The following is a 13,519-nucleotide window of genomic DNA, read 5'->3' on the forward strand; positions in this document are numbered from 1 at the left end:
TAGTGTACTTCCCTGTTCATTCTCCACACCGACTTTACCTGCCAATACCCACCATTTGAGTGGTGGAACCTCACCTCCCAAAAAGGCGAGGATACTTCCAGCTAACAAAGTATTTTAAACACAATTCATTTATTCTCAATGGTACACATTTAAATCCAAACAATATTCTTAAACACACTTAAAACTTAGAAGATTTCTATTAAATATAAGTACAGGCATGTATTTACAATGTAACAGCATTGTACAAAGGTGGTTTGAAGACTGTACAGTGCAGTGACTGAGTAATAGAGGGCGGAGGGATAACTAGAATGATTGATCAGATCAATTGCCTGAAGAAAAAAAAACTTTTAAGATGGCATGAAGTTTTTGTTTTAACAGCCCTACAGCACTTCCCAGAAGGGAGCTTTTGGAAAAGGCAGTTTGCAGGGCGAGAGGCATCTACAACGACTTTCCTGCCTGCTTCTTTTTCCTGGACACATATAATTGCATTTGCCCCTGGGAAACGCTGTCTCGTTCTGCCCTGCAGAGCTGATGTATGGTTGGAATGACAATAAAGTTTTTGAATCTTGAATCTTGAAGTCCTGCCATGATGGTAGACTGCCGCCAAAGGTTATCTTTTCCCTGTTGTCCTGATAGTTTGCCGCAGTTTTCATATTTCGTGAGAGGACGTCGCACCAAACCAAATAGTACTGGCTAAAGCGAGGGTGCTCACACTCCTGGCATTGTAGAATTGCAGCAGTTTGTTTGGGGAAGGATGAAATAAAGAAAGCATACCAAATAGAAAAGATTTTCTCTATCTGTGCCTGCCAACTACCCAAAACAAAAACACTGTAATGTCCTTTGAGATCAATAAAGTATTTATCTAGACACTAACAATATCCAATGGATCAGTGCCAGTCGTTTTATTGAAAGAAATTATCTATCTCAATGCCAAAAACTACATCACTTTGCTTTAATGCAGAAGCACCTCCTGTCATTGTGCAGCACATCCACAGAAGTACCTTCACAGGGGTTCCCAGCAAGGGGCCCACAGACCCCTCTGTCAGTGGTAAGGTTTCATGGTATAAAAAAGGTTGGGAACCCCTCCACTACAGGAATGTCACAAGATATACTGCAATATTACAGTCTTCTTAACTGCCTGCACCGAAGTTTCATCTCTTTGAAACAGTTTGCACCCTGCATAGACCATGCAGATTCCAATTCACTTCCCACCGGCATCAGAGGGCAGAGAGTTACAACACTGTTCAGCTCTCTGGGTTAGGAAGTTGAGGGCACAATCGCAGAGTGGTTACAGCATAAAAGGGGGCCACTCGGCTGGTTGAGTCCACAGCTGCACGGTGGCGTAGTGGTTAGCACAACACCTCCCAGTACCAACGGCCTGCATTCCATTCCCGCCGCTGCCTGCAAGGAGTTTCTACCTTCTCCCCGTGGCCGCGTGGGTTTCCTCCGGGTGCTCCGGTTTGCTCCCACAGTCGAAAGACGTACTGGTTGGTAGGTTGCAAACTGTAAACTGTCCTGTGATTAGGCTAGGATGAAATTGGGGGATTGCTGGCAGCATGGCTCAAAGGGGCAGAAGAGCTAATTCTGCGCCGTATCTCAATACGTAAATCAATACACTTCATACAGAATAGGAATAGATTGTCAACTTCAAATTCCTTCCTTTTAGATACTTACCCAGCTCCTTTTGAAAGTGACAATTGAATCTGCCTCTGGCGGTGCACTCACTTGCTGTGTTAAAAAAAAATCCTGCTTTTTCCATGCCCCTTTTGGCTCCTACTTATTGCGTGTGACTGGAAAATGCATTATTGTGGGCGCTGGTCAAAGACAAATAGCTGAGATGCTCTTCACAGTGGAATAGACACATTTATGAAGGATCGTGACAGGCAGGAAAGCAGATGTCAAACACCTCTAGCTGGGCACCTCTTGTGAGACGATCAGAGGAGAAATTCTTCACTGTACGCCAGTGCTAAACTTGTTTGTGAGTATAGCTGTTTACGATCCATACCTCTACAAGTTCAGCCACACCGACTTCAACGGAGTCAAACCAATTTCAGCAAACAAAACTGTAAGCTGATCCTCTCACAGGCATTTAGTACTGGCAAGTATTACTAACTAATCTGATCTGTGCCAAGGCAAGAACAAATATTTAGTCCTGCTCCTTTACTCTAGACAGCAGAAGTGCATCAGAACTCCTGTGGGAATATTCATGGAAGTATGTAGTGGAGAGAGTACTGGGTTTAGTTTTGATATTTTCCACCATAAATAGCATGCCGTTACAAGAAAGGGCACATTTGGGCAATGCGTTGGAAAAGATTACCAACTGTGCACATTCCTCCTTCTGGGAATACGAAGAGGAGGAACAACACTGGTGAAAAAAATTAGAGGAGGAATATTTAAGAAGTGATACAAACTGCATGCACAGTGAGCTAACTGTACATTCAACCTCAAGTACAGATTTAATAAGTAACATTCCACATCCAATGATCCAAGTGTGAATCCATCTGCACCAACAGCCAGCTCAACTCCAACACTGGGACTACGCAACAATAAGGAAAATTGCCCAAGCATGCCCTGCTCACATTTACAATCAGATTCATTAATAAACAGTCTATTATTAATCACCAGCAAAGGTGGACTGTGTCATCAAGTCACATTTTCTTACCAATAACTTGCTCACTGACGCCTAAACCGAGTCCTCCAGCACTTAGCCCTAGACTACATCATAACCTTGGCCCACATAGATGAATATATGAATAGGAATTTGGCAAGCTTTGTTGGGATGAATGGGGCTGTTCTTGTCAGAAACTTTCCAATGTTCTAATGCTCTAATTCCAGTAAACGGACTTGACAGCATGGCAGCATTTGACCAGGAGTGAAATCAAGGCCCAGTAGTAAGATGAAGTCAAAAGGTATCAAAGGGAAAACATTCCAATGCTTAGAAGCTCATCTTGCATGAAGGAAGATGACTGAAGTTACATGAGGTCAATCATTCCAGCAATAACATCACCAGAGTTCATCAGGGTAGTTATTGCGTAGTCCAGGTCAATTTTGGGGAATTATGAAGTGTACGAAGGGCCTCGGCCCGAAACGTTGACTGCTCATTTCAACGGATGCTGCCCGACCTGCTGAGTTCATCCAGCTTTTGTATGTGATGAAGTGTACATACACTGGTCCCCACCATTTACTTTCAGCTCCATCATCAACATCCTTGCTCCTATTGTAAGGCCAGAATTGAGGATGTTCAGTTTCATTTGTAGCTCCTCAGCAAATCAAGCATTCTATGTCTCTACACAACAAGTCCTGGACAACACCCAGCATGGGTCAATAAATAACAAGTAACATCCATACCACAAAAGCGTTAGAGAATAACAAATCTCCCCCGACAACAGATAATCATCTACCCTTGACATTTTAGTATACTATTGTGCCAAGTTCCTTCTACCATCCCTGTGGGTCACCATTGACCACAAACTCAACTAGATCAGCAACTTAAATACTGTGAGCACACGAGCAGACACTGCAGCAAGTAACTCACCTCATTCTTACTTACTGCCCATTACACCTCTGGCATTCAGGGAAGCAATGAAGGTCCTCCATCTCTGGTAGTGTTCAGGACTTCCCTCATCACGTCAGTAGGTTTTCATTACTGTCAGTCATGTGAAGATTCAGGAATACTGCCACACTCAGATGTAGAAAGATTCTTCATGGCAGTTTCCATAATAATTTTGATTTATCATTCAGGGTTGTCAGCCCGGAGCTGAATCTCCAAACCTGGAGGACCAGTCTGGCCTCTACCCTTTGACCCGTTTGGCATGGGTGACCCTACCAAGAGCCAGAGCATAAAGCCTCGACTCCAGCCAACATAGCTCTCTGGGTCATTGAGGCATGCAAGCCTCCAAACCCAATGACAAAGTTGTGGTCCTATTGGAGGAACTCGCCTCTTACCGCCATCAATAATGTACAAATAATTGAGATGAAGTTCCCTATATTTGCATAATCAAGTGCAGTTCCTATAGCACTGAAGAAGCACCTAGCACAAAGCAGCTTGCTTAATTATTTCACCATACACCACCTTCAATATTCATTCATTCCGCCATCAATGCACACTGGCTGCAGTGTCCCACCATCTAAAAATGCACTAACAACTGCTCAGCTCATCTATTCCAACACTATCTCCCATATCTACACTCTACCGCCAAGGAGAACAAGAGCCGTAAGTGCACATAAACATCATCGTCTATTTCAGGGCATCCCAACCTGGGGTCCATGGACTCCCCAGTTAATGGCAGGGGTCCACTGCATTAAAAACATTGGGAACCCCTGGTCTTACTCCATTTCCTTCAGTCACACACAGTCCTGACTTGCTCATATATCCCTGTGCCTTCATTGTCATTTTAACCAAATTCTCTGCCCAACAGGTTCATGGGAACCCCTTCACCAGAAGGATTGAACCGATTGAAAGTATCGGTTCACTGCAAAAACCTCTCAAGAGTTGTTAAGGATGGACAATAAATGTCAGCTTTCAAATGAATCCTGAAAATTCAATTAAAGAAACATAATGAGCCCCTGAAGCATTAAGTAGACACTGATTACAATTAAAGGAAAAGGTATACTCGCTGATTCAGCAAGAGCACCCATTTATTGAGAAACAGTGCGGAATAGACCCTTCCAGGTGCACCACCCAGCAATTCACCAATTCAACCCTAGTCGAATCACAGGACAATTTACAACGGCCAATTAGGCTACTAACCAGGGGCCTTGTGGGAGGAAACTCGAGCACCCGGAGAAAACCCATGCATTCCATGGCGAGGACGACAGACTCCTTACAGATAACACTGGAACTGAACTCGGATGTTCCGAGCTGTAATAGCGTCACACTAACCACTACACCACAATGGTATGAACACTTCTGTGATTTCTGTAGCAATGCTCATCAGAATGAAGTCTATTACCAGCTAATCATCAGTGTTTCTGATTCCACATTATGCAGACCAAAAAAGGTTAAATGACAGGGAATGACCCCTCCTCCATTCTAGACTGACCGAAAATGACCCACACATTCAATGCAGAATTTTAAATAATATAATCTTTATGAGCCTTGCCTGATCATTTCTGAAATGTTTCAGGTAAACCCAGTTCACACGAAGCAAGCGTTTCCAACCTTAGTTATATCAAGGACACGTACCATTAACTGAGGGATGGGAACTCTTGATATAAAGGAACAAAGTGATCAAATGTTTCAGTAGGTTTCAGCATTCATCAAGATATAGATCAAGCGCGATATTAACTCCATTTAGTCTTTCTTTGCATCACCACCTGTGGATATTATTAACTAACACAAAATTATATTGATCATATCTTGACAATTTTAAATTGGCTAACAAGCCACATTTGCTTGGGGAGATTTCCATGTTTGGGCAGAAATTCTAGGCAGTCTCGAGAGTAGGTTACATGGTCAGAACAAAATTGTGGGCCGAAGGGCCTGTAATGTGCTGTAAATTTCTATGCTCTATGTCTCTCTGTGCTGAAAAGTATTTGTGATTTCACTTTCAATTGGCCTACCTGTTATCTGAAAATTCCAACTTAGTGTTGAGGACTCCACTGTGAGATGGAATACAGTATAAATCTCTTATGTACTTGAGTGCAACTGTAATATTAAACTCAAACTTCTAAACTCATTGGAATTAGTAACTAAAGTTATGCAACTTGTTCTCATAATTTAAACTTGTAAGACAGGTATCACTGCAGTAAGGCTGCATTTTATTTTGCCGTGGTCACTCTGCCTGCGCCCCCCCCCCCCCCCAATGAGATCTTTGCACAAAACTCAATGCAGTACTCCAACTGGGATTCAAAGCAAAACTTGGCACAAATGACACATCATGATATTTGATACCAACCCACAAGATGGAAAGACCAAAATCCCAAACTGAATCATGAATTGTGCCTGAGATCTAGATTTTACTGAACCTTATGCAAATGCACAAGTTTCTTGCTCTTCCATGACGCCTAGTCTTTTCCAATTGGAAACTTCTCTGATGTCCATCTCACATCTAAGGTAAGATACCCCCACTCCCATTTTCAATATCATCTCTAGCATTCACACATTTGAAAGTCGTAGAATCAAATAGAATTTCAAAGACACCCAACTGAGATCTAGGCATTCATCGCATTACACAGGAAGTGCTGTGCCATGCTGTGATGCCAAGGTGCACTTTCAGATGGAACCATGAAATAAATAAGGAGGTGTACCAGAGTGAGACAGATTGCCTGGCGGAATGTGTGTCTTTAACAATGGGCTCACAGACTCAACATCAGCAAGACCAAGGACTTCAGGAAGGGGAAACTGGGAGGACACAAACCTGTCCTCACTGAGGGGTCAGCAGTGGAAAGGGTGAACAGCTTCAAGGTCTTGGGCACAACACATTGATGCAATCAGAGAAGTTGCTCTACTTCATAAGGAACTTGAGGAGATTTGGAATGTCACCACAGACCTTCAGAAATTTCTACAGATGTACGGTGGGGATCACTCTCACTGGTCGCATCATCACCTGTTATGGAAGCTCCAGCGTACAGGATTAAAAGAGGCTGTAGAGGGTTGGAGACACACCCAGCTCCAACATGGGCACAACCCACCCCACAATCGAGGGCACCTGCAAAAGGAGGTGCCTCAAGAAGACAGCATCCATCATTAGGGACCGTCTACATCCAGGCCATCTTCTCATTGCCACCACCGAGGAGGTGGTACAGAAGCTGAACACCCACACTCAATGCTTTGGGAACAGCTTCTTCTCCTCTACTGTCAGATCTCTGAGCAGTCTAGGATATATACAGTTAAGTTCAATAGGTAGTGAAAAAAGTAGTGAGGTAGTGTTTATGGGTTCCATGTCCATTCAGGAATCTGATGGCAGAGGGAAAGAAGCTGCTCCAGAACTGTTGAGGGTGTTCCTTCAGGGTCCTGTACCTCCCTCCCGATGGTTGCAATGAGGAGAGGGCTTGTCCTGGTGGACGGGGGTCCTTAGAGATGGATGCCACCTTTTCAAGGCATCACTCCCATCTTGGTGGGATCTCACCACCAAGTACATCTTCCCTCCCCCACACTTTCTGCTTGCTTCGGGGATCGCTCCCTACGCGGAACAAGTGCTACACCTGCTCCTACGCCTTCTGTCTCACTACCATTCAGGGCCCCTAACAGCCCTTCGAGGCAAGGTGACACTTTACCTGTGAGTCTGTTGGGGAGATATGCTGTGCCTGGTGCTCCCAGTGGGGCCTCCTGTATATCAGTGAGATCTGACATAGATTGGGAGACCGTTTCTCTGAGCAGCTACATTCCACCCACCAGAAGAAGCAGGATCTCCCAGTGGCCACCCATTTTAATTCCACCTCACATTCCCATATGTCAATCCATGGCCTGCTCTACTATCGCAATGAGGCCACGCTCAGGTTTGAGAAACAACACCTTATATTCCATCTGGGTAGCCTCCAACTTGATGGCATAAACACTGATTTCTCAAACTTCTGGTAACGACCCCCCACTCCCATTTCACCGTCATCTTGTGACATACAGTACAAGATCTTATGCCTTGTACATAATTGCTGCCACAAAACAACAAATTTCACAACATATGTCGGTGATAATGAACCCGATTCTGATACCCTAGGTAATTTCTAAAGTAGGGGCATGTTCGGCACAGCTTTGTGAGCCAAAGGGCCTGTATTGTGCTGTAGGCTTCCTATGTTCTATGATGATAAGAACTCATTCTATTGAGAGGACAACACGAGGAAATCTGCAGATGCTGGAAATTCAAGCAACACACACACACACAAAATGCTGGTGGAACACAGCAGACCAGGCAGCATCTGTAGGAAGAAGTACAGGACTAACTGAAAGGAAAGATAGTAAGAGATTTGAAAGGGGGAGGGGAAAATGCAAAATGATAGGAGAAGACCGGAGGGGGTGGGATGAAGCTAAGAGCTGGAAAGGTGATTGGCAAAAGTGATACAGAGCTGGAGAAGGGAAAGGATCTTGGGACAGGAGGCGTAGGGAGAAAGAAAGGGGGAGGCGAGCACCAGAGGGAGATGGAGAACAGGCAGAGAGAGAGGGAAAAAAGGGGGGGGGGAACTAAATATATCATGGATGGGGTAAGGAGGGGAGGAGGGGCATTAACAGAAGTTAGAGAAGTCAATGTTGATTTCTCTAACTTCCATTAATGCCCCTCCTCCCCTCCTTACCCCATCCCTGATATATTTAGTTTTCTCCCCCCCCTCCTTTTTTTTCTCTCTCTCTGCCCATCACTCTGCCTGTTCTCCATCTCCCTCTGGTGCTTCCCCACCCCCCCCCCCTTCCTTTCTCCCTAGGCCTCCCGTCCCATGATCCTTTCCCTTCTCCAGCTCTGTATCACTTTCGCCAATCACCTTTCCGGCTCTCAGCTCCATCCCACCCTCTCCGGTCTTCTCCTATCATTTCGCATTTTCCCCTCCCCCCACTACTTTCAAATCTCTTACTATCTTTCCTTTCGGTTAGTCCTGACGAAGGGTCTCGGCCTGAAACGTCGACAGTGCTTCTCCTTATAGATGCTGCTTGGCCTGCTGCGTTCCACCAGTATTTTGTGTGTGTTGCTATTCAAAGGACAGACAAGTTATTCATAGTATCCTTGGTAGGTTAAATATTATCCCTCATTTATCTCTCAACCAACAAGATTAAAACAAATTATCTGGTTATTATCCCACTGTTTATTATGGGAACCTCTTGTGTGCAAGTGACTGTCATATTTCCTATGTTGCAAGACACCAAATTACAACACAAATCAATGGCTGTTAAGCACTAAAGGCAAGAAAGGCACGAGAAAATCCTTACCTTACTGTAGATCTGCCGAATTTTATACTCAGATCCACAAAGCTTGCTGTGCCTTCTAAGTAAATGGCATCTGCAAACCTGGATACATCAATATCTTCATCCAACTCATTAATATACTAAGTGCAATGCTGATGTCCCATCACGAATCCCCAGAAAACTCGATTCCATATACCCTATCAATAATACATTTCTAATGCATTTCTTTTTATACTCCCTGTTTAGTAGGTGCTTACTTACTGCCCGTGTTCAGGACAGCACCCCGGTTTAGTATTTCAACCCAAATGCACTAACGTTACCTCCACTTCAGCACGTTTTCAGTTGTGATAATCATCTTCTGCAGAACCTTACAAAACACTTCCATATAATTCCTTGCCGCTTATCAAACGTTGCTTAAACGCTGGCAACAGTCCAAATAAAATGCAAATTGACAGTAGCTTGCATGATGCAACAAAGGCGCAGTTGTCGTCAGGGTCACAAACAAAACCAAATACTTCTTTGGCATCTTTCTGAGAATCATAGCCTTGTGCTTCATGGAAACAGGGCTCATTGGCTCAACTAGTCCACCCTGACCTAGATGCATATCTAACCTCGTCCCACTTGCCTGTGTTGGCCCAAATCTCTCTAAACCAGTGGTTCCCAACCTTTTTTTTTCATGTCATGGATCAATACCATTAAGTAAGGGGTCTGTGGGCCCCAGGTTGGGAACCCCTGCCCTATCCATCTAACCTGTCTAAATGTCTTTCGAGCAAACACAAGGAAATCTGCAGATGCTGGAAATTCAAACAACAACACACACAAAATGCTGGTGGAACACAGCAGGCCAGGCAGCATCTATAGGAGAAGCACTGTCGACGTTTCAGGCTGAGACCCTTCATCAGGACTCAGCCCGAAACGTCGACAGTGCTTCTCCTATAGATGCTGCCTGGCCTGCTGTGTTCCACCAGCATTTTGTGTGTGTTGTTGTTTAAATGTCTTTCGGCTGGTTTAATTGATCTTGTCTCTACAACTTCCTCTGGTAGGTCATTCCATTTGCCCACCACCTCTTCTGTACGAAAAATATGCCCATTTAAATCATGCCTGCTCACCTGAACCCATGTCCTCTAGTTTTAGGTTCTCTTACCCTGGGGAAGAGACTGACAAAATATCAATGAGAGGGAATATTTCATACAGTGGCCCTGCCCCTACTGTAAGACTAGATATTGTGAGTTATTTATTTATGGGGGTGCATAACATCCAAACTGATACCTTTCCTCACCCCCGACCGCATTTTCTCAAGCAAATGACAACCGTATACTGATCACACTAGCAAACATACACAGCTAGATCATGACTAAAGAGAGGACTGAGAAAAAACCCAATACTTCCCCTCTCTACTACTTCGCTCATCCCACACGGCAACACTAGTACCCCAGCAAAATCCAATGCTCAAAAAGGCCAGGAGGAAATGACGTCAATACGTGTTTACATTTCTGAAATACAATTGAAACGCACAAGTGTTTTTCTTTAAATTGTGCTGGTTCTATTCTAGGTGACTCTTCAGGAAACACTCTATTGAAGTCCAAACGTAAAAATATTATAAACGGTGGAAATCTGAAGTAAATCAAAAATAAATGGAAGTACATTGCAGGTCAGGCTGTTTGGTGAAAAGTATATGGACTGACTGCATCACAGCCTGGTATGGAAACACCAATGCCATCGAATGGAAAATCCAACAAAGGGTAATGGATACGGCCCAGTCCATCGGAGGAAAAGCCCGTCTCAATGGACCGTTGTCGCGGGAAAGCAGCATCCACCATCAGGGACCCCCACCACCAAGGTCATGTTCTTTCTCTGCTGCTGCCATCAAGAAGGTGACAACAGGAGCCTCAGGGCTTAACCACCAGGTTCAGGAATAGTTATTACTCCTCAACCATCAGGCTCCTGAACCAGAGGGGATAACTTCAATTGCCTCATCACTGAATTGTTCCCACAACCTATAGACTCACTTCCAAGGGCTCTTCATCTCATGTTCTCGGTATTTAACGCTTATTTATTTATTATTAGTATTTCGGTTTTTTCTTTTGTATTTACAGTTCGTTGTATTTTGCACACTGGTCATCACCTGTATTAGGCGCAGTCTTCCATTCTATTATGGTTATTGGATTTACTGAGTACGCCCACAAGTAAACGAACTGCAAGGGTGGTATATGGTGACATCTGTACACTGTACTAATAAATTTACTTTGAACTTTGAAACAGAATCAAATTAGGAATAGGATGGAAAATTCATAGTGATAGCTAACTCAAAGTTTGAAGTGACAATCCCATTATTATCTCTATCATTTGTAGAGTTTTCTCCCTTCTTCAGGATGCCGAGCACCTACTTTCATTTCTCCATCATCATCTTGGCAATTCCATCTCTCCTGCCCTTCACCTATCAGAGACCTCCCCTTCAGTTCCCCCTGTCTTTCTCCCTTTCTCTGCTTCACCTCTACCCTTCCCCAGTTCTCATGAAAGGTATTCAATTAGAAACGTTACTCTGAGATGCTGTTTGACTGACTATTATCTGATTCCATATTAAAAGCATTTGCAGAATTACTTTACTGAAATAGATTGGTTTAACGTGTTGCAGATACTTTTATTTAACTAACCTAGAATAGTTGACTACCAGATAATCCCAATCTCAAAAGCTAATGAGTGAATTCTCATTACCACCTTCAGGGAGGAGGTGCAGGAGCCTAAAGACCCACACTCAATGTTTTAGGGACATCTTCTTCCCCGCTGCCATCAGATATCTGAATGGTCCATGAATACCACCTCCACATTTCTTTTCTGCACTATTTAATTTTTATTGATTTATTGAATTTTTTATGTTTTGCTCTCTATTGTTGCCACAAAACAACAAATTTCATGACAAAAACCTCATTCTGATTAAATAAATTGTCCAATGAGATATGTCACTACGTAAAATGGCCACCACAGCCTACCTTCCATAATTAGTAAAAATGCCAATGGCATAATGGTACAATTATCTGAAATATTAAAAATGTTCCACTCTTCCACTTGAGTCACTTTTGTATCACTACTTTATATTAAATGTGACATTTAATATAAAGAATGTTAATTTATCTGTAACAATCTTAAAGATTGTATTATTTTAAAAATACATAAGCATAAAAGATTCTGTAGATGTCGGAAATCCGAGCAACACACACAAAATACTGGAGGAACTCAGGAGGTCAGGCAGCATCTATGGAGAGGAATAAATAGTCGATGTTTCAGGCAGAGACCCTTCATCAGGGGAAAAAAAAATTACATGTGAAAAATACATCTAGGTTTTACTGAAACCAGAGCAAATAATTTCACTATTAATAGCAACCTTGGTTTCTTTCAAAATATACACATGTAACATAAATCACCTCAAATTTACGTTACTGCAAAAAACATCCTTAATGATGAAATCCTTGTAACGAGGTTGCACTTTATTTTGACACATAGAAATGTGCCTACCCCAATTAGACATTGTTAAATATTCATAAACTAACTGTGAAAGTTTCAATTTGACTTACAATTACTGCACTACAGATAAAATGAAACAAATTATATAACCTGACTCTCGGGCTGTGTTAACATTACCCACCACCAGCACCTCCTCCTGCAAATAAATGTTATTTATAGAAACACTGAATTCACTAACCAAAATAAGGTTTTACGGTAAAGTGCTCTCACATCAATGAATGATACATTAAGCTTGTCTAGATGCAGCTTCAGACCATGATAGTTATCCCGTGCAAACTGTTTTAAAACGATGTCAAAGAGCTGACTGTAACAAATACCAGGTTATATTACATGTCTGCTCTTGAAAATGCTAAAGATATTAAAATGTTGGAATTTGGGTCACTGCTAACTTGTCAGGGTCTGTACAAAATGGTATCCATACAAACTATAGTTCTTCAATAATGAAAATCAAACACATTCTCAGAGAAACTACTGCACAGCAGTGCCTCTACTACCTTTAGAGTTTGTGGAATTCAGCATGATATTAAAACTTTGACAAACTTCTATCGATGTGTAGTGGAGAATGTATTGACTGGCTGCATTATGGCTTAGTATGGGAACACCAGTGCCTTTACATGGAAATTCCAACAGAAGTTGGTGGATTCAGCCCAGTACACCACCCAGTAAAGCCCTCCCAACCATTGAACACATCTACATGAAATGCTGCTGTGGAAAAACAGCATCCATCATCAAAGATTCTCACCACCCAGGCCATGCTCTTTTCTCGCTGCTACCATCAGGTAGAAGGTACAAGAGCCTCAGGACTCACACCACCAGGTTCAAGAACTGTTACTGCCCCTCAACCATCAGGCTCTTGAACAAAAGGGGATAACTACACTCACTTGCCCATCCATTGAGATGTTCCCACAACCAATGATCTCACCTTAAGGGCCCTTTATCTCAAGTTCCCATTACTTATTGCTATTTATTTATATTTGCGTTTGTACTGCTTTTTTTGTCTTCTGCACTGTGGTTGATCCTGTTATAGTTACTATTCTGTAGATTTGCTGAGTAAACTAATCTCATGGTTGTACGTGGTGACATTTGTGTACTTTGATAGTAAAACTTACTGTGAACTTTGAAGGCATTGTACCCACACTTTGGAACAAAATTTCAGGATCAGGCTTA

At 42.8% G+C, this 13,519-nt stretch overlaps 1 protein-coding gene across 5 annotated transcripts in view; it reads right to left on the reverse strand.

Moving 5' to 3' along the window:
- Positions 1-13,519, reverse strand: part of raf1b (Raf-1 proto-oncogene, serine/threonine kinase b) — a 101,461-nt gene that overhangs the window by 67,052 nt on the left and 20,890 nt on the right. The window contains exon 1 of one of the 5 annotated variants that reach the window (XM_073072135.1): positions 8,855-8,954. The exons of 3 other annotated variants lie outside the window; for them this stretch is intronic. The gene's annotated coding sequence lies outside the window, so the exon portion shown is untranslated. Of the gene's footprint in view, positions 1-1,674; positions 1,897-8,854; positions 8,955-13,519 lie in introns of those variants that run through there. One more of the 5 variants, XM_073072134.1, reaches the window with a different exon arrangement.

Source organism: Hemitrygon akajei, chromosome 19 (assembly GCF_048418815.1).
Source record: "Hemitrygon akajei chromosome 19, sHemAka1.3, whole genome shotgun sequence".
NCBI classification, from domain to species: domain Eukaryota; kingdom Metazoa; phylum Chordata; class Chondrichthyes; order Myliobatiformes; family Dasyatidae; genus Hemitrygon; species Hemitrygon akajei.